Below are 26,605 nucleotides of genomic sequence, written 5' to 3' on the forward strand. Positions count from 1 at the left end.
GTGACCATTTTATAGGGGAAAATTGATCGGAAATTTCCATTGGAATCCACGATGATTTAAACTCCCCATAAACCCTTACATTCGAGGACGAATGTTCCTAAGGGGGAGGGTGTTACAACCCATATCCACATGTGTTAGTTCATGCCATATATTAGTTAACATAAATCCAAGAAGGAATTATCTTTGAGATGATAAGAAGTCAATCCTATTGGTCTTAAGTGATACAAGAGTGTATAAGGGTGATTAACCAGTATTAGAAGTTAAACGAATCAAGGATGTTGTAACTCACATTTTCAGGTAATCTAGCGGTGCTTAATACACTCAAGAGGTCATTTATTAAGGTATTTTAATCATATAATATCCGTATCATAAGTCTTGAAGTCAAACGAGTTATGAAACAAAAGTCGACAAAAGTTGTCGCAACTTAGGTTCATAATTTTACTTAAACATTAGGTCAAATGTTTCTAATCTTTTCTCAAAATTTACAAGGAATTACGGGGTTATATACCCACCAAATTAAAGATCTATGAGTCTAGTTTCCAACGCATTAAACCGTTCATCGATACGATCTCGGAGTAGAGAGATATTCGCGTTTTTGCGAGACTGCGCCAAGCACCTCTCTATGGGGCCCACTAAGTCGGTTTAAGATATTTGGACCTATATAGGATGACTACAACCCGTTTTAAGTCATTTCTTTTCACTATTTTCAGACCTTAGAACCCTAGGAACATCCTCTCAAGGTTCTCTCAAGATTCAAGACCCAAACAAAGGGCAAACAACACAAATCAAGTGTCGGGAATTCCGTGGCGCTAGTAAGTCTCTTGTTCTTCTTGTTGTTGCTCATTTTTGTGTCGTTCCAGCCCGTGTGGGAGGTTGTTTTAAAGGTTTTATGTTCTGTAAATACTCCCTCATGTTCTTAATATCAATCCTAAGTGATTTCAAGCCTTCTAAAGTGATTCTAGTGCCGAAAAACACTAATTGATCGCTAGTTTCGTTTTTTTGTTGTGTGGCAGCATTGGAGGGATATTTCATGGAAATTTAAGGTCAAATTGGAGTTGTTCTTTCTGTATAAAGGTAAGGAACCTCTTACTCTATATGTATTTAAGATTATCCAAGTTGCGGCTAAGCCATTGAAGCTAGAACTTGTGAGATATATATCGAAAGGTTTGGGACTATATTGGGAGGCTCAATATGTTTATTATTGATGTTGTTTGGGCTGTTTGGTGACTATTTTGAATGGTGTGAGGTCATATATATAGGGGAGGTGCTGTCCGTTTCATTGTAAAATAGGTTGTGGTCGATACATAATAGTTATGACGCTTAAATGATAACGATAGTATCGTTTCTCTTATTGTAGACTAAGGAGTTTTGACAATTGCATAGCTTGAGATTGGGGAAGTATATACAAGGTATGTGAGGCTATCCCTTTCCTTCTTTTGCATGACTCCGATTGTACATAATGTAATGAACGAGCTTCCAAGATACTCTACTCTTAGAAGCTAGCAGTACTTACATTGTTTTCCCTCTTATGGAACGATTGATGTTAATGTTACTTCTCTTATTCTTATGTTATCAATGTTGTTCGTACTTCCTAAATCTTATAAGGTTCATAGTGAAGAGTTAGTCCTAATAACGCGTACAGAGGATACCGACCTTACGTCACTCCGAAAGGTTTAGAATGTGATTCCATGAGTCGAGCATGCATTATATATATGTATCTATTTTACTCTACCGAGCCATGCTATAGTTGGCCGGGTACGGCACCTATTGTGCAACCACTAATCAGTTGGGTTTTACCGAGCTCCACGTGGCCGGGTACGATTCTACCGAGCCTATTATGGCCGGGTACGATATGATGATGATGATGCCCACAGAGGCGAATGCTTTAAAGGTTTATGTATTTATACATATGTATCATGAATTTCATGTAAGTAGCCCTCAGAGGTACTAAGATGTTACAGGTGGTATATTCTTTATCCTTGCTTACATTACTGATCGTATTTATGGTTCCTTGCCTTACATACTCAGTACTTTATTCGTACTGACGTCCTTTTATTTGTGGACGCTGCATGTCGTGATGCAGGTCCTGATAGACAGACAGGTGCAGCTCCCCCACCACAGTAGACTGTCCAGTTCAGCGGTTATTGGCGAGATCCCTTCTCCGGACTTGCCTTGGTCTTGGTATGCAATTTTTGTTATAGACATTATGGGTATGTCGGGGCCCTGTTCCGGCTATGTTGCAACACTTATGTTCTTTTAGAGGCTCATAGACAGGTGTCGGCTCATGTATAGTTTGGTATGCCTTGTCGGCTAGTTTTTGTTGTATAGTCTTTCATAGTAGCGTGGTAGCTCATACCTTATATGTAGTTTCTTGATTGTCTGGTCATCCCCTGCTATGTATGTTCATGCCGTCATATTTTATTGCTGGTTGTCCATGATATAGGTCTACCATTTATATTGATCTCTTTAGCCTTAAAAGATAATAATGAAGGTTAGATGAAATGTACGTTGGTGCTCGGCAAGTGTGGTCGGGTGCTAGTCATGACCCTTCAGTTTGGGTCGTGACAGTCATGACCATCACAGACACGTCCTGACTTGCAAATGCGAGCCCGTTTCTGCAAAAGCGAAGGTCGCAGATGCGACCACTTATCCGTAGATGCAAAAGTGCTGGTCAGAGTTATAAAAATCGAGGGTTTTGTTCTTTCTTCATATTTTGAGATTTGGGACTCGGATTGAGGTTATTTTTGGAGCAAATTTCATCACAAGGATTGGGGTAAGTGTTCTCTACTTAGCTTTGATTATATTTCATGAATCCATCTTTATTTTTAGCAATTGGTTGATGAATTGAAAGAGGAAATTGGGGGTTTTGGTCTAAAGTTTCATAATATGAATTTTTGAGTTTTGAACACCGATTTGGAGTCGGATATGAGTGAAACTAGTATGGTTGGACTCGTAATTAAATAGGATGTCGGATTTTGTGAGTTTTGTCAAGTTTCGAGGCATGGGTCCGAGTGTGATTTGGGATTTGACTTAGGATTCGATCTCTATCATTTGTAACTGTTTCCTTGGGCTTTATCTGATTTATTTGAGTTGCTTTTGGCTAGTTTTTATCCATTCTTAGGTCGCTACGCGAGTGATGGCATTCTTGGAGCATCATTTGGGTTGCTCGGTGTTTGGAATTGGATTGTTTAAGATAAGTAACTCTTCTAAACATAGTGCTGAGGGTATAAAACGCCGAATTTCGTGCTATGTGATTTATGTTGAGGTGACTCACATGCTAGGTGACGGGCGTGTGGGCGTGTGCCCTGTAAATGGTGGCTTTGTTGCCTTCATGGCACTGTATAGTGGCCCTACCTTGTTGATATATGTGTTTTCACCATATGATTAATTAATTAAGCTGTCAATCATGTTAAATATCATGTTTAGGCTTTATGTTGATATTGTTAGGACCCATAGTGGTCGTTTCTTGTTGTCACCTCACTGATTTCATTGATATTTCGTACTCAGTCATATTCATGCACTCATATCATATCTCAGTCTCCGTTGTTATTTATTGATACATCATATCATTGTTGTCAGGCTAGTTTCATGACATTAAGAGCTCGAGAGACTAGAGAGATTGATGACTAAGTGAGGCTGAGGGCCTGATTGTGAGGATATTTATAGGATCAGGCTGCACACCGCAACATGTTTTATTGATTTATGACTTAGTGAGGCTGAGGGCTTGATGGTGAGGATATTTATAGGATCAGGCTGCACACTGCAACATATTTTATTGATTTATGCTTGAGTGAGGCCGAGGGCCTGATTGATTTATGCCATGATTGTCTTGTTATAGCGCTTGAGCTGAAGGAGCCCCTCCGGAGTCTGTACACCCCCAGTGAGCGCAGGTGCCTACTAAGTGCGAGTGTCGAGTGCCGAGTGATTAGGAGAACTGAGTTACTATGAGGACGGAGTGACTGGGAGGACTGAGTGAATTGATACTCTGAGAGGATTGATGATAGGCTATAATTACGTATTTTATTCGATTATTACACTCTAATTTACTGCGCTTTAGTTGAGTTTGCGCTTTAATCGCTAGTGTTTTGCACTAATTGTGTGTTTTATGACTTGTAGGTGTGATTCCGAGCTATATAGATGTTATGAAATGAATTTAAGTAGTTTGGAGCTTTGAAGTCTGAGTAAGAGCTCAAAAAATTAAGTCGGGATCGTGTTCGGGGATCAACGGATGATAAAACAACAAAACAAAAACTCGAAGAGGCATATTGCGCACTGTCTAGTAAAATAGACATAATGTTTTGCTCAGAACTCCATTTAGACTCCATAATATATTGTTGGAAAGATAACGCAAAGGGATACAACTTTTATGTTTTACATTTTTCCAAATTCCAAATGGAACAAGGTGAAAAACCGCGGTGTTGGCGCGACCGCGGCAGAACCGCGGCAGAGGGCAGTCGCGGACAACTGAAGAATCTGAGAGGGTGTTTGGCCGCGGTTTGACCGCGACCGCGGTGGAACCGTGGCAGGATGCGTAAATTTCAGGGACCAAATTGCAAAACACAGGATTTTAAGCCCTAAACCCTATATTAAACCAAGGAAGCCGGCCAAGAAAAGGAGAGGACATATTTTTGACATAGATTTGACCTAAGGAGGCAGAGACACAATAGGAGCAAGGCTTGGGAATTCTTCTACAAGTTTTTTCTTTCCTCTTCCTATTTTTCGTTGTTGGTTATGACTTTTAGTATTGTAGTTTTATATACTATTATGAATAGCTAATTTGTTATCTAGAGTTTTGATAGAACCTTTTGTAGGATAAATTCTTGTTATGTTTTTATATAATTGAGCCGTAGTATAATCTCTATTTGTTCAACTACGTTCTTATTGTAGTTAATTGAAGAGCTCTCAATTAGCTGTGCCTATTTAGTGTGCATAACTCGGGAGAGAGTGCATATTTAGGTAGTTGTTGAACAACACCACTCCCAGAGTATATGAGGGATCAATAACCGAGGGTTTAAAGGCGGAATTAGGGATAACGAAGCCTTGGGTGCGATCTGAAGTGAGCTGTATCAAAAGCCAGCTAGCGTAGCTCGGGAGAGTGCATCTAGTAAATTGTCGTGATTACTCGGGAGAGATTTACGGTAATAAGAGTGCTCATGATCGGTAGAGAATACTTAGGCGAAATTATAGAAGACATAGCGGGAAGGATTCCGACAATTGGGGAAATCATAACTCTAGACCTCCTTAATCTTGTCTCTAACTCTTAGTATCTTTAGTTGTTAATTTATTATTTTAATTTGTTAATCAATTAGTTAAACACAAGAATCTAAATATCTATAAGTTAGGAACTGTTCAAGCTTGTCTTCTTGGTGATAGTGAACAGCTGTAGCTAAGCCTTAGTTCTCTGTGGGATTCGACTCCGGACTTGTAAACCGGGTTATATTTGCAACGACCGCATTGTCCTTTTTATAAGGCATAGTTGGGCGTGATCAAATTTTGGCGTCGTTGCCGGGGCATCGCATTTGACATGCACATGACATACATGCATAGAGATGCATTTTCCTCATGATGTACGGTATAACACATTCATGACTTTTTACACACAGGGATATGTTGTTAAAGAAAGGTATTTCACACATGTTATCTGAAAAGAGAATGAAACATCACATCTACTATTGAAAGGATTTTTGGGAAAAGGTTACAGTTTTCAAACTTACTCATATTTTTAAGGATTTCGGTAAGGCTTTCATTGATATACTTGAAAAGTGGAACTATTTTCGGAAGAATTATGGAAAGGCTAAGCACTTTATTTCTGAGCTATTTCTTTATTTATTTGTTGTACACTGTTATGAACTACTATTCGGTTATTGGTGTTGGACCCGACCTATTGTCTAGCTTATCACTACTTTCAAGCTGAGGTTAGGTTTGATACTTTTTGAGTACATGGGGTCGATTGTACTTGTACTACACTTACTGCACATTGCATGTAGATCCCGGATACCGATGTTACTATGTTCGAGGGTTGCTGGTTTTGAAGGCGTACCTGCGTTCCTGCTGTAGCTGCCCCTTGCTCATGGTAGGCTTAGATTATATAACTTTGTTTATGTACTTTTCAAATAGAAGATGTATTTATTTCCTATCAGTTTTGAAATCTCTACTCTTAGAAGCTCATGATTTATACTACCAGTCCTTGGGAAATATATAAGATTTAGATAATTCCTTGTTTAATTGTTTTATTAAGTTAAATAGAAATGGATAAGTATTAATTGGCTTACCTAGCAGGTTGGGTTAGGTGACATCACGACTAGTAAATTTTTGGTCGTGACAGATTGGTATCAGAGCTCTAGGTTCATAGGTTCTACAAGTCATGATCAAGTGTCTCGTAAGGTCTTGCGGATCGATATGATGACGTTCATACCTATCTTCGAGAGGCTACAGGACATTAAGGATATACTTCCCATCTTTCTTCCCTTATCGTGCGGCATTGATTCAGCTTGAAGTGTAATTATTTGAATTCCTTCCACGCATTTGTATGCACACATGAGTGCTCGGTATCAGTTGTGCATCGACGGTTTGTGATTACATGGATAAAGTGCGAGATGTGATTTCTATGTGTTGATGATGGGCTAATCTGGAGGACTTGAGGCCGGGTTTGTTGGTAGCTTGAGCACCAGGGTGTTGATTGTGTGAACACGTGCTTTTGGACTTATATGTCTGGTAGCGTCCCTATGAGTGGAATTTATGACTAGATGAGTGGTCAGATAGCTATGTGATGAGTATGATTTGACTACGGGTGTGTTGTGTTAGACTGGATTTGATGAAAAGAGTTTGATTGAGATGTAAATTGGGTGCTTGATTTCAGTCTTGATTAGGCGTATAGTCTCGAGTTATGGGTGTGTTGAAGGATCTTTTTTATGTTGTTAAATTGAGGAGTGGAGTAGATTTTCAGGTCGTGATATGAGTTCAAATTAAGGAAGATTAAGTGATTGCGTAATGGTTATGACTGTGGAAGGGTATAAGAGATGTTGGTTTGAGGCGAAGTAGGTGGGTTATCTCTTGCGGGATGTCCATGAGGGTTGTGTGATCCCTATGTTGTTTTGTGGCGAGTCCTCTTTTACCCGTGAATTATATGTGTTGCAATTTGAATTTGGATCGCTTATGAAGTTGGCTTGACTGTTAAAAGGGTGAATGCGAGATTTGTAGATGATTTGAGATATTGGATCGTTTGTGATACATGAGCTTATGAAGGATTTAGTTGAATATAACTATGGTATTATGACAGTAATAGAGTATGGGCATTGTGAAATATTGTATGTTTTGATCTATGGCTTTAAGCCAAGTGGGGGAGTTTGCTATTGATAAGTTGATTGCATGGTTATGTGTTGTATTGGTTTCAGTTTAAGGTATACTGGTAAATCAGTTATGGCTTACGGAGGTTGGGATCGAGGATGACTAGCGTAAAGGAAATTTTGGATAAGGGTTATGTTATGCTTTATGGGTATATGAGAAACATTGGATGGTGTCGGTACTCTCGGTATTTCTATATCCATATGGATTCTACATTTAAGTATTAGGAAAGTGAAAGACTAACTTAAAGATTCGCAAGAGGTCTCTTCGGAGTGAGTATATCGGTTGTGGTATTTTTGGGGTTCTTAAGAGAGCATTCGGCGGGTTATGAGCCTTAGGGCGATGTGGTTTTATGCTTGGGTCTCGTATGGTGAGTCTTGGTTGAGGATTGTGGTATTATGGCAAGGAGAAGTATCAATTTGAAGGTAATTCAGAAGGAACTCGGGGAAATAGGACAACTTAATAGTAGGTTGGATCGGCATGGTAACGGATGTGATTGGCTCTTTTGGTGTTTATGATGTAGTGAGTTTCTTTTGTGGCAATATTCTTGGGTTTTGACGGCTTGCTGATAAGTGGGGATTTTATCCATTAGTTGCACTATTTTTACTTGCATTTTGGGCTTAAAATGCGTAAAGTTAGCCCCGAAAACTAACATAATATGCTTGCTTGCAGGGATTGTTCACAATGAGCCAACGTGGCCATGTTCAACTCATAAAGGAGTCAAAACATGAACAAAGAACAAGACTGGGCCAAGACTATAGAATGCGGACTGCGACAGAAAAGTGCAGCCGCGAATGTGTCACTGCGGAGCGATCATAAATTCGGGGACCGCGAAAGGGAGAATCAGAGAGTGGTTTTGGGCACAAACATGAATGCGGACAGCGCTAGAAATTGGTGGCCGCGAAAATACCACCACTACCGCGATTGCTATTTTGCTGACTGCGTTTGATAAGGTATAGAGAGATCACTAAAAGGGAAAAAATGTTAAGCATAGACCACATCAAAATTACGCTGCCGCGGAAGGCTCTCACGCAGACCCGGTTACAATTATGCAGTCCGCGAAACAAATTCCAGCCCAGTCTCAGATGCAAAGAAACGCGAACCGCGCTCAATATTACGTGGCCGTGAAAGCAAGAGTGCAACTACAGTCAGAATTAAGAGACCGCGAAACCTTCGTAGGGGCATTTTTGTCCAAAAATTTTAGCCTAGTATAAATAGGTCTTTTTCACATTTTTAAGTCATGTTACATTCTGCTGAGTACGTGAGATGGCTAGTTTTTCCTATTTGGGCAATTTTTTACAAGATTTACCTTATAACTTTAGATTTCATCTTTTAATTTAGCATTATAGATTTTATCTTATCTTTATCTTTGATTTCTGCTATTTTCATGAGTAGCTAAACCCATAACTAGGGTTGTGACCCAACCCTAGTGTGGGTATTTAATGGGTCTTGAATTTTAGGGCTTGAATGTGTATGGGTTAGTAGTATTTAGCCTAGTTCTTGCTAGAAGTAAGGAATTGGTGGTTGTAAACACTGATTCATGCCTTTATGACTTAGTCTCTACTTGAGAAAGTGGGACTAAGTCAAGGAAAATTAGGATAACAAGGAATTGGGGTGAACTCAAGAAATTGATAGCCCCAACTAAAGGGTTAAACCTAGAGATAGTAATACCCGACTTGAGCTAAATTCACTTGAATTGCATGAATACCCATTTGGACTTGAGAAAGCCAAATTGGGCAAAATCACTCAAACTACCGAGAGATATAGAGTGAGTACTTATACTACAACCCTAATTAATCACATGATTGCCCTATATTCTTGCTACCCATTAAATATCCACCTAGGGGAAGTCACTACCCTAGTCCCTTTAAATCTTTGAAAACAACCAACAAAAATATTGTACTTAGTTTCAAATACTGCATGTTATAGAATAGAAGTAGAAGTAGAAAACAACCAACCATTTGTGGAAATGCAATTAAGAACAAAACACGTCTCTCTACTCAGATATAAACCTAACTCCAAACTAATTAACTCCTTGTGGATTCGATCTAGGCCTTTGTTGGGTAAAACTACATCGACCATCCTTGCTACTCTATAGTAGTGCAGGTTGGGAAACGATCAATTTTTGGCGCCATTGTCGGAGAGTTAAACAGTTTTAGCTATATATCTGAGTATTTGTGTGTTTTGTTTTTCTTTCCTTCCGATTTTTTAATCTGTTTGTGAATTGCTTTTAGGTACAAAATGACTCTTAATAATGATGCTCCCGAAAATTCGCCATTGGAGGAGGAGGTAGATGATTATAATGTGGATGAGATTCAACCCAAACCACAAGCACAAAGGCGAGGTCGTCCGCCTCATGATAATATTCCAAACCCTCCCCCACCTCTAACAAGGGCAGCACACCGGTGTTGCCCAACGAAGGATAGACAAGTGCAATAGTCCTGCCTCGGATTAGGGCGGGAAACTTCCAAATAACAAATGTCATGCTTACACTCTTGTAACAGAGGGGTTTCTTCACCGGAGCTCCGCACCAAAATGCCTACAAGCATCTCAAGGGTTTTGTTGATACATGCTGGGGGAGCAAGCAAACTGAGGATGCGTTGAGATTAAGGCTCTTCCCATTTTCTCTAAGGGGAAAGGATTTGTATTGGCTTGAATGGTTGCCCAACCATTCCATCACCACTTGGGATGAGTTGGCTGAGAAATTCATAGTAAAGTTCTTCTCACCGAGACATATGGTGAGGCTGAGAGATGAGATCCTTGCCTTTAAACAAGAGCCAAATGAACCACTTCATGAGATTTGGGAAAGGTATTGGACGATGGTTAAAGAATGTCCGAACAATGACATGGTCAAAGCCATGATCCAACAAACATTCTACCACAGCATCAACACTACCAACCAGTGTGTAGTTAACCAACTCGCCGGGGGAAACTTTTTGAACATGCCTTATGCTGAGGCGTGTGATATACTTGATGAGATGGTAGATACTTCCTAGGTGTGGAAAAGTCGAGCTAATGTGCCACAAGGTGATCCCAATGTCATTCACTTGCACAAAGAGCTACATGACCACGACCAAGTAATAGTCGAGTTAACTACAACCATGAACCAGTGGGCAAAAACTCAATTGCAACAAGTCCAAGGGCCAAAACAAGTGAATGCCACAGAAAGAGTAAATATAATGGTCAACAAGAGGAGGCAAAGAGGTCAACAAGTTCAAGGAAATCCGGATCAGTTTGCGCAAAGTGGTAGTGGTTATAATCAAGATAATGTGTATGATGATTAAAGTGAAGAGGTTCAGTATGTGAACAACTACCAAGGACAACGTGGTAATGCTCAGAATCAACAACAGTGGAGATCCCAAGGAAATTGGAGAAATCAAAATCAACAAGGAAATTGGAATAGTGGCAACAACAACAACCAAAAAACTGGGGAACAACAATCAAAACTTGGGCAACCAAGGCAACTGGGGTGGAAATAACAATAGCAATTGGGGAGGCAATAACAACAAAGGGGGTTAGAATAATAATAATCAACGGAATGGGGGTCGGGCTTTCAAAGGCCTTCGATGTTTCAACAACCTAACAACCCGCCTCCATATCCATCACAAGGTCCTAGCTCGTCCAACAATGAGATGGGACGGATTGAGACAATGTTTGAGAAAATGATGAAGAAAAATGCCTAGTCCGATGCCCAATTGGCGTCCCACAATACTTCTATCCATAACTTGGAGGTCCAACTTTGCCAAATTTCTCAAGCTTTAAGTACTCGCTCAAAGGGGGCACTACCTAGTGATACAGTAGTGAACCCGAAGGGAGGGAACAATGCGGGCCATGCTATGGCAGTGACTACAAGAAGTGGTAGAGGTGGGGTAGCTAGTACCTCTAATGCAAGACAGATTGTAAGTGATGAAGTGTTGGTGCAAGATGATGATGATCAAAGCAATGATGTGCAAGTAAGTGATAAGAATGAGAAGCAAGAAGTGAGAATTGACATTGATGATAACGTGGAGGAGACACAAAATGATGTGAACCCATCTAGGGAACACGTAATATACATACCGGAAATGGTAGTGCCCAAAGCCAAGGCTCCCTTGCCAAGGCATCCTCTACCATACCCTCAAAGGCTTGCAAAATAATATAATGAGAACCAGTTCAAGAAATTTATTAATATGATAAAAAGTTTATCCATAAATGTGCCTTTGGTGGAAGCTATAGAACAAATGCCAGGATATGCCAAGTTTATGAAAGACTTGGTAACAAAGAAGAGATCCATGAATTGTGAAACGATCGAGATGATGCATCAAGTGAGTGCCATTGCACTTTCCATGACCCCAAAACTAGAAGACCCCGATGCTTTTACAATCCCATGCACTATTGGTAGTGCCGATTTCGTCAAAGATTTATGCGACATGGGGGAAGCATTAACTTGATGCCATATTATGTGTTCAAGACAATGGGGATTGGGCAACCAAGGCCCACATCCATGAGGTTGCAAATGGCGAATAGGACAATGAAGAAGCTATTGGGGATCATAGATGATGTGCTAGTTCGGGTCGACAAGTTCATACTTCCCATGGATTTTGTGATACTTGACTGCGAGGTTGACTATGAGGTAACGATCATATTGGGGGAGACCTTTCCTAGCTACAGGGAAGGTTTTAGTTGATGTGGAAGCAGGGGAGCTCACCTTCTGGGTGGGTGATGAAAAAGTTGTGTTCCATGTCTGCAAGTTAATGAGGCAGCCCAATAGCAAAATATTATGTTCATTTGTGGATCTTGTGACCGAGGTGATTGTTGAAGACACCAATGCTATGATTAATATAGAGGACCCTTTGGAAGTTGTGTTGTCGAACTATGATGTGACTGAGGATGAAGTCTTGGTGGAATATGTTAATGCTTTGTAAGGAATGGGTTCATACACATATGAGCCCCGGAAACTTTCCTTGGATCTTGAGAATCGAAAGACTCTACCAATAAAGCCCTCAATCGAGGAGCCTCCCGTATTAAAGTTGAAGTTTTTGCCTTCACACCTCAGGTATGAATTCTTGGGCCCTTGTTCAACTTTACTTGTTATTCTTTCTTCGTGCTTAACTCACGTGCAGGTACATGCCATCCTTGCGGTGCTCCAAAGAAGGAAGAAGGCAATTAGATGGACTCTAGATGACATTCGGGGTATAAGCCCCGCCTTTTGCATGCACAAAATTATACTAGAGGATGATGCCAAACCCTACGTAGAACATCAAAGGAGGTTGAATGAGGCCATGCAAGAGGTCGCTAAGAAGGAAATTATCAAGTGGCTACATGCAGGGGTTGTGTACCCCATTTCGGATAGTTCATGGAATTTGTCGGTGCAAAGTGTGCCGAAGAAGGGGGTATGAATGTGGTCATAAATGAGAAAAATGAGTTGATCTCCACTAGGACTGTCACCGGATGGAGGGTATGCATGGATTACCAAAAGTTGAACAAAGTGACCCGCAAAGACCATTTTCCATTGCCCTTTCTTGATCAAATGTTGGATAGACTTGCCGGACGTGCCTACTATTTATTTTTGGATGGGTACTCAGGATACAACCAGATTCACATTGCACCGGAGGACCAAGACAAAACCACTTTCACATGTCCGTATGGCACCTTTGTATTCTCACGAATGTCGTTTGGTTTGTATAATGCACCGGCTAACTTTCAGCGGTGTATGATGTCAATATTTACAGATATGGTGGAGGACTTCCTTGAAGTGTTCATGGATGATTCTAGTGTTATGGGTGACTTCTTTGAATAATTCTTGGATAATCTTGACAAAGTGTTGGCCCGATGTGAAGAGACCAACCTAGTGCTTAATTGGGAATAGTGCCACTTTATGGTCGAGGAGGGCATTGTCCTCGGCCATAAGATCTCAAAGAACGGTATTGAAGTGGACAAAGCGAAGATTGAAGTGATTTCAAAACTCCCTCCTCCTACTTCCGTCAAGGGAGTTAGGAGTTTTCTTGGGCATGCGGGAAGTACTCATGATGGCCTCAAAATTAATGATTTGTTTCCATCTCTGTGTCTTTGAATAGTATGCCTTGGTTCACCGACATGGCTAACTTTCATATGACCGGCATTGTCCCGAGTGAGCTCTCTTCTAACCAAAGAAAGAAGTTTAAACGGGATATCTTGGATTATTATTAGGATGAGCCATATCTTTTCAATATTTTCAATGATGGTGTGATCCGGAGATGTGTTCCGGAAGAGGAGCAAATGAGTATTCTTGATGCTTGTCATTACTCGCCCTACGGTGGTCATCATGGTGGGGCGAGAACTACTTCAAAGGTTCTCAGCTCTAGATTTTATTGGCCTACCCTGTATAAAGATGCTAGTGAGCTTGATAAGAGATGTGATGAGTGTCAGCGAGCTGGTGGAATTTCCAAGAAGGACGAAATGCCTTTCACCACTATTCTTGAGATTGATATTTTTGACGTATGGGCATAGACTTCATGGGTCCATTTGTGAGTTCATGTAGTAACACTTACATTCTGGTTGCTGTTGATTATGTTTCCAAGTGGGTTGAAGCTGTGGCTTTGCCCAACAATAAGGCACGGAGTGTGGTGGCATTCTTAAAGAAAAACATATTCACAAGGTTTGGCGCTGCAAGGGCGATCATCAATGATGTGGGTTCTCATTTTTGTAATAAAGCCTTTGATACTTTACTCTCCAAGTATGGCGTCACTCACAAGGTATAAACTCCCTATCACCCCTAAGCAAGTGGAAAGGTTGAGGTCTCCAATAGGGAGATCAAGAGTATTCTTTCCAAGACTATCAATGCAAACCAAACTAATTGGTCAAGGAAACTTGATGATACTTTGTGGGCTTACAGAACTGCATACAAGAATCCAATTGGTATGTCTCCGTATCGGTTGGAATTTGGGAAAGCATGCCATCTTCCGGTTGAATTAGAGCATAAGTCCATGTGGACACTGAAGAAGTTAAACCTTGAATGGGATGTAGCTGCAAATCTCCGGGTAGAGCAACTAAATGAACTTGATGAGTTTCGGTTTCATGCTTATTCCAGCTCGTCCTTGTATAAGGACAAGATGAAGTACTCACATGAAAAATATGCCCGAAACAAGGAATTCAAGGAGGGTGACTTGGTTCTTGTATTCAACTCTCGGTTACGGCCGTTTTCGGAAAAGTTCACGTCAAAATGGAGTAGCCCTTTTGAAGAGGTGCATGTAACTCTGTTTGGTCTTATTGATCTGAAAATAAAAATGGTGAAATCTTCAGAGTTAATGGGCACCGAGTAAAGAACTATCTTGGCAAGTTTGATAACAGCCACATGGTGGCATTGATCCATTTCAAGTGAATAATGGTAACATGCATCGTGTCGCGACGTTAAATCAGGCGCTTCTTGGGAGGCAACCCATGTGTTTTTCTTTCTTTTTAATTTTCTTCTTAGTTTAGGCTTTGTTTTGGACTAATTGGTTGTAAAATTTGTGTAAGAATTATTTGTGCAGTGCAGGACTTTGGCTGGAAAATTTTTCCTAAGTATGGGTAATTTCACGGACTGCACCCAAAATCTCGCGGTCTGCATTAGAAATACGTGAGGGACACTTTTCGTTCGCGAACGTGTACTTGAAAAGCTCAAAATACTAGCTCTCTGAAGTTGAGTTTGCATCCGCGTTCATAGTTTGGCGGTCTGTGGTGAATTCCACGGCTGCGTTCATCATTTCGCGGGCCGCGTTCAGGTAAGTTGTGGGGTCCACATCCACTGAGTATAAATAGGGGGTCCCTAAACCTTTTACACTTTTCGAACCCTGAATTCCCACCAGACTATAGCACTGTTCACCTTCATCTGTGTAGCTCTCAATCTCATTTCACTAATCAAGAGTCCAATTTCCTCTTAATTTCACAACTGGTATGCTCAAATCATTGCATTGATTTTATATTTTGCTTTTCGTTTTTCTTAGTTTTAAATTTTTCCTTCTAGTTAGGGTTTGAATACTTGCCATAATCTCAAAATTGATACCTAAATTCATGTGGGTAATTTTTACATGCCTAATGGGGGATAGTGTTATTAACTATGCTTGTAATTTCACTAATTTTGCACTTAGTGAAAACCTTAGGTTACAAATGTTCGTTAGTGCCAGTTTTGTTTGGGTTTCGCGGTCCGCGGTCCACTTTTTCGCGGATCGCAATCCCTAATTTGTGGGAACTGAGTGTGTATGTATGTTTGCGGACGCGGTGATTTTTCCACGATCCGTATTTGAATATATGCGACCGCGTCCCAAAAATTCGCGGTTCGTGCTCTTGAGCTTCAGAGAAGTCTGATAATAGCTTTCGCGGCCGCGTCTACTTTTTTGCGGTTCGCAGTTGATCATTCTTGGCCACGTCTACTTTTTCGCGATTGCGGTGATCAAAGATTAGAGAGTTAGCAGTCTGATCCTAATCTCTTCGCGGTCATGGTTACTTTTTCACGGTCCGTAATGGGCACTTCGCGGCCGCGTTCACTTTTTCGTGGTCTGCGGTGCCTGGTTTTAAGAAGCAGTTTCTATATTTCCACTGCACTGTTTTTAACATGCTTGAAGCTTTATTCTAACTGTTTTTATGTGCTTGTTTGCTGCAGACAATGGTCTGATCCAGAGGTGAAAGAGATACATCTAAAGGGAGGGCAGAACCCTCCCGTGACAGGGGTAAAGGAAAGATAAAATTAGCCCTTACAGTCCAAAAATCAATTGGCAAGATGAGAGCTGCCATCAAAGCTGCGGATAGATCAATGGACCACTCAGATACTAGTAAGTATGTCCATTCCCGAGAAGCTTCGGAAGGAGACTCGGTGCCCACTCATGTCCCTACACAGTTCTCAGGGAAATACCAATTAAGAGATGAAACTACCTCCTCTTCTGAATCGTCTGATGGCTCAGAGGAAGGTAGTGAGGGTTCGGCACCATCTTCCCCACCTGCTACAACTTCGGCTGCACTAGCTGCACCTTTTTAAGTGGATGATGATGATGAGGTCCTGGATGATGAGATAGGGGGTGACACCAATATTAGGGGATTGGCTAGATCCAGAAAAGCCAAGGTGTGGCCTAACAGATTTGTGAGTGAGTTAGCTTACCAAAAATTCCGAGAATGGTGGCCCCAAAGGTCACTGGCCCTTGAGAGGCAATTCATAGAGAGAGACCTTCTTCCCCATAATCCAAATGTAAAAAGGTAGTTCGAGGAGAAAGTAGGGTGGAAATGGTTTACCAGCAAGGTTCCGGATGCCGATGAATATATTGTCAAGGAATTCTATGCAAACGTTGACCACATAAAACAGGGCACCACTATGACAAATGTCCAGAACTTGAAGATCCGGTTTGATGGCCCTACATTGAATGAGTATGCTGGATTTGAGGATGTGAAAGACATGCAGTACTTGGAGAAGCTGCCACTTGGTGAAGCAGCTCGTCCATGGTTGGCAGAGATATTAGCCCCAGGGATGACACCGACATGGCTCACAGTTGGAGTCCCAATATATAGAAACACCCTCAGCTTTGAAGCCAAGGGGTGGTCTACCTTTGTGTGCAGCTGGCTGAACCCATGTCATCATGACAACATCCTCCCCCTCACTTAGTGTGTCTTGATTTCCTCCACCATGGCGGGGTACCCTATCAATATGGGAAACCTCATGTACTATCATATCGTTAAGGCAGTTGGAAAGGAGGAAAGATCCTACCCCTACCCCAACTTCCGCACCATCTATTTCGAGAACCAAGGAGTAGAGAAGAAGAGCTATGACACAAAGACAAAGCCAAAGAAGCCCTTCTCCTGGTATAGCACAAAAGGACCGGACAACCCTAAAGAAAAGGGTAAAGCCACTATCTCCACTGCCCAGTCTAAAGATCCAAATGTAGTAGCCGCCGGCTTAGAGCCTTCCACAACAGGGGGATCATCTGCCATACCTCCTCCTTTATACGGGCCATCTATCACCATGTTGCTGTTTGTGCCATCTTTTCCACTTACCCTCAGACTGCACTGTGGGTTTCTCAGACTTTATCTAGCATCAACAAATGGATGCAGGCAACTACATCAAAGCTTTCTGTCTTATCTAGTGTAGTGGCAGCACAGTCAGCCTCAGTACAGCCCTAGGTGACTTCATCAGTGGAGGGGTCATTGAAGGAGCTTCTGGACAATCAGAAGAAGCTCCTAGACAACTAGAAGCAGATCATGGATACTTTGGATATTCATGGAAGAGCTATGAGGGACCTGGGCAAGCAAGTCAAGATAGTGAAGAAGACTCGGGTTTCAAAGGAATCAGTGGAGCAGCTTAGGAAGGATGTGGAGAGGTTCACATCTGCTGGTGATATCCCACTGGATTTGCTCATGGAGGAGCAAGTCCCAGCAGCACATGCAGCAGAGCAGCAGGCACCAGCAACTGGCCAGTCTGAGGAGCCAGTTGCAGCTACATATAGTGCTGCGGAGTTGATCTAGATGCTCCATAACACCATGGTCCCCCAGTCAGATTTAGAGATCCAGTTAGAGGACCCGGAGGGAGCTGCTGATCCTATGCAGTCCGAGGACCCCTTTCATGTACCGAACCCGATGCAAACCACATAGAGAGTTTTCTATACTCTCTAATCCTTCCCCTGATCTTATTTTTCTATCAGCATTAAGGACAATGCTATCTTTTATTTGGGGAGTGGTCTATTTTGATTTGATGATAATTGGATAACTTTGGTATGTAATAACTATGAGACTATTTTTTTTATCTTTACTTCTCTTTATTTTACTTTTGGTATGTATATATTCGTAACTTTCACACTTGGTATGTATATATTTTTACCATTTTATGTATATATTCATTTTCATTAATGTAAATATTCTCTTTACTTCCATTTTGTATATATTCAGTTGATTTCCATAATTTACTTCATAGCTTCTTATTTCATTTAGTAGTTTCTTGTTAAGTTGCTAGCTTCTTTTTTACATTTTATATGGACAATAAGACTTTGGTTTTCTTAATATCACGGTTCTTTACAAAGGTGGATGTTGTGTGAACCGGGTGGCTCTTCCCGATGATGGATGGCGTGACAACCTTCTTAAAGGATTGAGTCCGTTTTCTTTAAGTTTTTATGTAAATAGTAGTAACGAATAGAAGTGTCTCAGGCAAGCTTCACTTGGGCCTAACACATTTACCTTCGACCTTATGGTTGGAAACAAGTTGATTGGCAAAGAATAGTTCTAGTTGTGACCTTTAGACTCTTGTGTTGAATAAGCAATCATCGAGTGGCTTCTTGGAGCCATTTGTGATGCTCAATCTTAGCTAGGGTTGTTGTGGGCCCTCAACTCTGTTCTCTTTAACAATCCAACATCTTGAGAGGTGAGGTATTGAATTCCAAGTCCAAGTCTCGTGCCAATAAGTCTAGAACTTGACCTGAATGTTTGTCTAGGCGAAATCCTAAGCGTAGCTCGACTTGAGAAATGATTATAGGCTCTCCTTGATCCAATTTGAAACTTGAAAATATCTATATCCTACCAAATATGATATCTATATTCAACTCTGTTGAGTCGAAGCCCTTTTTCTTTCAATAACCATGATACAAGCCTTTATTCGTTCTAAAATTACCCTCTCTTGGCACTCGATCGTTCCTTAGCATTTACAATTAGCAAAAGCATAACTTTGGGGGAGAGACAAGGAATGTGAAAGTGATAAAAGGTACAAAATATAGAAAATGAAAGGCAAAAAGAAAAGAAAGAAAAGCCAAAAATAAGTATGTCAAAATGAAAGTGAATAAGATGGAAAAGTGAAGGGATTCAAAGAAAGCGATGATAAAAGGCATGGAAAGATTAGTAAAGGAGAAAAATGATTGCCATGAGCAAGAAAGAGTGACAGTGTGTGTCAACCCTGAGCCTGGGGGCGAGACCGGCACCCGGTGCCTCATCTATCCTTGTGTACCAACTTGCGACTCAGTAATTCTGGACATATAATGTCTAACTTTGGCCAGGGGCCACATTGCAAGACAATTTGCGAAGCAAAATAGAAAACTGAATAGAGACTAATGTTGAATAAATGTCAACATAAAGCTGGGCCGGTAAGGCCGCCATAACTACTATTATTGACAAGCCAACAATTTATACGTACAGGGCCTACAAGCCGAACATACTGCACTAACTGACAAGATATGTCTACAAGCCTCTACTGATGGATGTACAAGCCTCTACAGGCCCCGACCTACCCATAACATATATACATATATACACAAGATGTACACAAAATCTCTAGACCCGGCAACTCCGAAGGACGTGGAGCTTACCAATAAAGCTGAACTCCGGAAACACCTACTGAGGAGGTCTACCCGCCTGTATGTATGAACCTGCACGCATGAAATGCAGCTCCCCCAGTAAGGGACGTTAGTACGAAATAATGTACCGAGTATGTAAGGCAATATATAGAAAGTTAAAACTGAACTGATAATCTGAACATATGTTTGCCTGCTGATATTGACTCAACTCTCTCAATATAGTAAGTAAAATAGTTGTCCGGCCCTTACCTGCTGATACTGACTCAACTCCTTCAATATAGTAAGTAAAATAATTGTACGGCCTTATAAGGCTCGATATATATATAACTGCTCTGCCATAGTAGGCTCGCTCATAGGCGCTCGGCCATACTAGGCTATGTATCTCGGCCATGCTGGGCTCGCTCATAGGGGCTCGGCCACAGTAGGCTCGGTATATAACTTTCCATCTGATCAGAGGTTGCCCAATAGGGGCCTGCCCATCGATTATAGCTCAATGGTAATGAAAATACTATAATACTGTATATATAGACTTTATACTCTCTTGACTGAAAAAAGGAAATACTCAATTGAATATGAAGTCCCGATAAGGAGAATATTATCACTTACAAGACTAGGAAAATAAACGTAAGTTCCGGGACATGAATTTTTCTTTATGTCTCGTGCTCAAACTCGTGTAACTATGATAATGCAAAATGAAGGAAGAGATTAGCCTTAACATACCTGGAGTAGAGAAAAATCTGTATGATATTCTTGGAAAAAGGTTGCACCGTACTCCTTTAGAACCGCAAAATTTTACGTTGCTATGATTTCAATAATTCTCGTTCGAACTGTTTTGTCGCAAGAATTTTGTTGAAACTTGCTAGATTATAGCGTTGTTTGAATTTAGGAAGATGTTATAAGATCTCTTTAAGAAAGTTGCTAGATTTGAGGGATGTCTGTTTGAAATGGTTCATTTAGAAAAAAATGTTTTAAGATCCTTTACTTTGTTTCTTTAAGTCTAATGAAGCCAAAATGCTAAATGACTTACACGTTATAATGTCACCTTTCAATTAAGGTCATTAGTCAGTCATTTTAAATGGAGGGGCTGCCACATTTAGTCATTATCACATATATCCCTAATTAATTAGATAATATCTCATTATCCAATAATTAACCAACTACCCACATAATTAAGAATTATCTCTACTTACTTAAACTACTACTCATTTTTAATACACCTTATATATCATACTATCATGGACATATGGTACTAGTCCATAACTATCGGGTATTATAGCTCGGACCATACTTTATCCAAATTCGACAACCTTCAATGAAACTCATTTTCTTTAATTCGTTTACCCTTTCCTTCTTGGCACTTACTTATTTGTTGTTATAAATACCATAAATATGCTAACCTTAAGATAATCTCATCCCCGAGTTTGTGTCAATTAACTGAAGATGAAATTTTAACGTACGAAAAATGCGAGATGTAACATCCTTCCCACCTTAGAAACATTCTTCCTCGAATGTCTACTCTTAGATACTTTAGGAAGAAAATTTGTTGCTAGAGTCTCTCTCGTACACTAGACTAAAACCAACCTGTACGCAGCCAGAAAATATACTATACATGCCACACATGGCCACTGTCTATAAATAGCAACATTTGGCTTCACACAACTATCCATTAAAAATTCTGAGAGTCAAAAAAATGAGAGCTTACCTGATGACCTACTTTCATAAATAGAGTTGTGCTGAGGTATCCCACCTCGAGTCATATCTTCAGTTTGAAATAGGTGGGGGTATTTAGATTTCATTTCTTCCTCCGCTTCCCATGTCATCTCTTCCACATTTTTGCTCCTCCATAAAACCTTCACGGAAGCTATTTCCTTATTCTGTAGCTTGTGGATTTGTCGGTCTAGGATGGAATCGTGATTTCCTCATATGACAAGTTCTCCGTAATCGGTACATCATCCATGGGCACCACTCGGGTAGGATCGCCAATGCATTTTCGCGGCATTGATACATGAAAAACTGGATGGGCAGACTCTAATTCTGACGGTAATTCTAACTCATATCTACTTGGCCCACTCTCCGACTAATCCTATATGGCCCAATATACCGTGGGCTAAGTTTGCCTTTCTTGCCAAACCTCATCACACCTTTCATAAGTGACACCTTTAAGAATACCAAGTCATTAACCCCGAACTCTAAATCTTGGCGCCGCAAGTCAAAATATGACTTCTGATGACTCTGAGCTGTCAACAGTCGCTCCCGGATGAGCTTTAATTTTTCTATGGCCCGCTGAACCAGGTCTGGCCCATGTAACCCAAATTCTCCAACATTAATCCACCCTATAGGAGATATGCACTTACGCCCATATAAAGTCTCGTATGGAGCCATCTGGATACTGGAGTGGTAACTATTATTATATGCAAACTCGATAAGCGGTAGATGTTCACCCCAACTTCTTTTAAAAACCAACACAGATGCTTGTAACATATCCTCGAGCGTTTGAATTGTGCGCTTGACTTGTCCATCAGTTTGTGGATGAAAAGTTGTGCTAAGATTCACCTGAGTTCCTAGACCTCTCTAAAATGACCTCCAAAAATGTGTTGTAAACTGGGTCCCACGATTAGATATAATAGATACTGGTACTCCGTGTAGTCGCACTATCTCCTCAATATATAATTTTGCATAATCTTCTGCTGTATATGTAGATCTGACCGGAAGAAAATGAGCTGATTTCATGAGCCTTTCGACTATCACCCATATGGAATCGAACTTATAATGAGAACAAGGTAAACCCGTGATAAAGTCCATGTTTATCGCCTCCCATTTCCATGTCGGGATCTCTATAGTCTGCATTATCCCTCCGGGCTTCTGGTGCTCTATCTTCACCTACTGGCAACTAGGGCATCGAGCGACATACTCAGCAATGTTATTCTTCGTATCGTTCCACCAATACACATTCTTAATGTCATGATACATCTTCGTCAACCCAGGGTTAATGAAGTACCACAAATGATGTGCCTCTGACATAATACTGTCTCATAGCCCTATCTGGAACACACAAACGACCCCTGTATCTAAGAACCCCGTCTCCCTTGAGTTCTAACAATGGCTTCTTCTGCTGCGGAACTCTCTCTCTCTCAGCTCGATCAAATCTAGGTCCTCGTACTGCTTCTCCTTTAATTCAGCTATGAGAGATGATTTTGCAGTATTTTGGAGTACAAATCCACCATTGCCAGAGTCTACTAACCGAACCCCAAACAAGCCAATTGATGAATCTCTCTAGTTAATTGTCTTTTTTCGGCCTCTACATGCGCTAAGGTACCCATAGATCGACGACTTAAGGCGTCTGCTACAACATTAGCTTTCCCTGGATGGTAGAGAATGTTAACATCGTATTCTTTCAATAACTCAAGCCATGGCCTCTGCCGTTAATTCAACTCTTTTTGTTTGAAGATGTATTGCAGGCTTTTATGATATGTGAATACATCAACATGAACACCATATAAATAATGCCGCCATATCTTAAGTGCATGGACGACCGCAGCTAATTCAAGGTCGTGGGTCGGATAATTTTGCTCATGCTTCCTTAACTGCCTTGAAGCATACGCAGTTACTTTCCCATGTTGCATCAGGGCACATCCTAAACCGACACCTGAGGTATCACAATACATGGCATAACCATCTGGACCCTCTGGAAGTGCTAGAACTGGCGCTGAAGTCAACCTATTCTTAAGCTCCTGGAAACTCTGCTCGCAAGCTTCTGTCCACTGAAACTTAGTTTCTTTCTGCATCAACTTCATTAATGGTGCTGAAAGAGAAGAAAAACCCTCTACAAACCTCTGGTAGTATCCTGCGAAGCCTAGAAAGCTACGAACCTCTATTGGAGTGGTAGGTCTAGGCCAGGATTTCACAGCCTCAATCTTCTGATTATCTACCTCTATACCCTCATCGGATACAATGTGCCCCAAGAATGCTATAGACTTCAACCAGAACTCATATTTAGAAAACCTAGCATATAATTTATTATCATGGAGGGTTTAGAGTACCGCTCGCAGGTAGTCCGCATGCTCATCCTCTAAACGTGAATAAACCAAAATATCATCAATAAAGACTATCACGAACAGATCTAAATATGGACGGAATAGGCTATTAATCAAGTCCATAAATACGGCAGGTGCATTCGTCAACCCGAAGGACATGACAAAAAACTCGAAGTGGCCATATCTGTTCCTGAAAGCTATCTTGGGGATATCTCTCTCCTGAACTCTAACCTAGTGGTACCCCGACCTCAAATCTATCTTTGAAAAGCATCTAGCTCCCTACAACTGATCAAAAAAGTTGTCTATCCTTGTTCAGTTGCCTATAATTGATACACATCCTCAGCGAGTCGTCTTTCTTCGGCACAAACAGTACTGGTGCACGCCAAGGTGAAGTACTGGGCCTGATGAAACCTTTCTCCAGCAAATATTTTAACTGCTCCTTCAATTCGGTAGGTGCCATTCTATATGGATGGATAGATATTGGTTGAGTTCCCGGAAGCAAATCAATACCAAAATCAATCTCGCTCTGGGGGATACCTGGAGGTTCATCTGGAAATACATTCATGTACTCTTTTACTACTGGAATAGACTGAAGTGTAGGTATCTCAGTATCTATATCTCTAAGTAGCACAATATGATAAATACACCCTTTTGCGATCATTTTCCTCGCATTCAGATAGGAAATAAACCAACCTCTGGTTGTTGCTGTATTACCCACCCACTCAAGGACTGGCTCACCCAGAAAATGAAATATAGCTATCTTTACTCGACAATCAACTGTGGCGTAGCAAGCTGCCAACCAGTCCATGCCCATGATAGCATCAAAATCCAATATCTCTAGCTCAACTAGGTCGCCTAAGGTCTGACGACCATAAACTGATACCGTACAACCTCGGTAAACCCGTCTAGCAATAATCGATTCTCCGACCGATGTAGATACCGCAAAAATATCACTTAGTATTTCAGGCACTATACCAAACTTCCTTGCGACAAATGGGGTAATACACGATAAAGTAGATCTTGGGTCTATCAAGGTATAAGCATCATGATAGCAAATGGTCAACATACATGTCACAACGTCTGGTGAGGATTCCTGGTCCTGTCAACCTGCTAACGGATAGCTAGGATTCTGGTTACCATCTGAACTGAAACCTCTACCTCTGCCTCGACCTCTACTATCCAAAGACTGAGACTCGCTCCCTGAAGGATGCATGGACATAGATGATCCTATTGCTTAATTTGTTGGTTGCGCCATACCCCCAGAATCTCTATTTGGGCAATCTTGCATCATATGCCCCAGACTTCCACATGTATAACAAGCATCGGAACTGCCTCGGCATTGGCCCAAGTGTCCTCTACTGTAGATGGCACACCGCGGCGGAAATGGCCTTGTCTGCCCCAAAGCTCGTTGTCGCTGCAAACTTGACGCCTGAGAGTTTTCACCTAGCCCTGACTGAGTATAGAGGTCATACCTGTAACCCTGTAGCTGAGGTGGTGGAGGTCTAGGTGACCATTCAAAGTACTGGGTCCTGTAACTACCCTTAGACTGCTCTTGAGACCTGGAAAACCTCATCCTCTTATGTTGCTCTGAGTCAGTCCTTTCCGTACCCTGTAGTCGATGCCTACCCTTTCTATATTATGGGCAAATGCCTGAATTCGGGAGATATCCATACTATCCTATAATGCAGCGGTGACATATGCCTCGGTCAACTCTAGGGCCAACCCTGTTATAAACCTGTGGATTCTATCCCGCATAGTAGCAAATATGGATAGTGCATATCTAGCCAATGAGTCAAAACGGAGACTGTACTCTCGAACACACATATTGCCCTGTTTGAGGGCTAGAAACTGATCGACTCGGGCCTATCAGATCTCTCGCAGTAAGTACTGGTCAAGAAAGGCATCTAAAAAATTCTCCTAAATAGCAAGAGGTGCATCACGTCCCCTGGACCTTTCCCATCCCTCATACCAAAGGATAGCTATATCTTGGAGTCGAAAAGTTGCTAGCTCAACTACCTCTTTCTCCGTGGTATACATAACCCGAAAGATCCTGTGAAGCTGATCTACAAAATCCCGTGGGTCCTCCCTCTAATCTGTCCCCGTGAACTCTGGCGGACTCAAAGTAATAAACTCTCGGACCCTTGAACTCCTAGATCCCTCATAAGGTCATGCATTAGCGGATGCTCTAGCCTATTATTGGGTAGCTACCAACTGTTCCAACAAATGCACCGCACTCCTTAAGTCTTGATCTGATGGAAGAGGAGGGGGGACTAGATGTGTTGTCTCCCTAGGAATGTCCTTAGGTGGTGGAGGAGCTGGTAATGGCTGAATAAGGGTCTCTTCCTGGGCCTCCGATTGGGCCCCATCTACTGGGGGTACCCTGCTAGTTCCCTCATCTACTATTGTTTCTCTCCTCTGGCTACCCGTAGTCTTCCTAGTTACCGTCATCTGTGCATGCAAATGCCAACACGTAAGTTTAACTCAAATTTCCTATAACTCAGTTCTATAGCACGATTTAGATTTGAAAGAAGAGTAACCAACTTCTAAATACCTTGTAGTCCCCTGCTTATATAATGTGGCGCACCACACATCTATAAACAAGACCCTACTAGACATGACTTGTAGACTCCCTAAGACAAAACTGCTCTTATACCACTTTTGTCAAGTCCCAAGCCTGAGGGCGAGACCAGCACCCGATGCATCATCTATCCTTGCGTACCAACTTGCGGCTCAGCAATTTTGGACATATAATATCATACTTTGGCAAGAGGCCACATTGCAAGAGAATTTGCGAAGCAAAATATAAAACTGAATAGAGACTAATGCTGACTAAATGTAAACATAAAGCTGGGTCGGCAAGGCCGTCATAACTACTTTTATTGACAAGCCAATAAAATATACGTACAGAGCCTATAAGCCCAACATACTGCACTAACTGATAGGATATGTCTACAAGCCTCTACTGATAGA

The sequence above is a fragment of the Nicotiana tabacum genome, chromosome 7 (genome assembly GCF_000715075.1).
Source record: "Nicotiana tabacum cultivar K326 chromosome 7, ASM71507v2, whole genome shotgun sequence".
NCBI lineage: Eukaryota > Viridiplantae > Streptophyta > Magnoliopsida > Solanales > Solanaceae > Nicotiana > Nicotiana tabacum.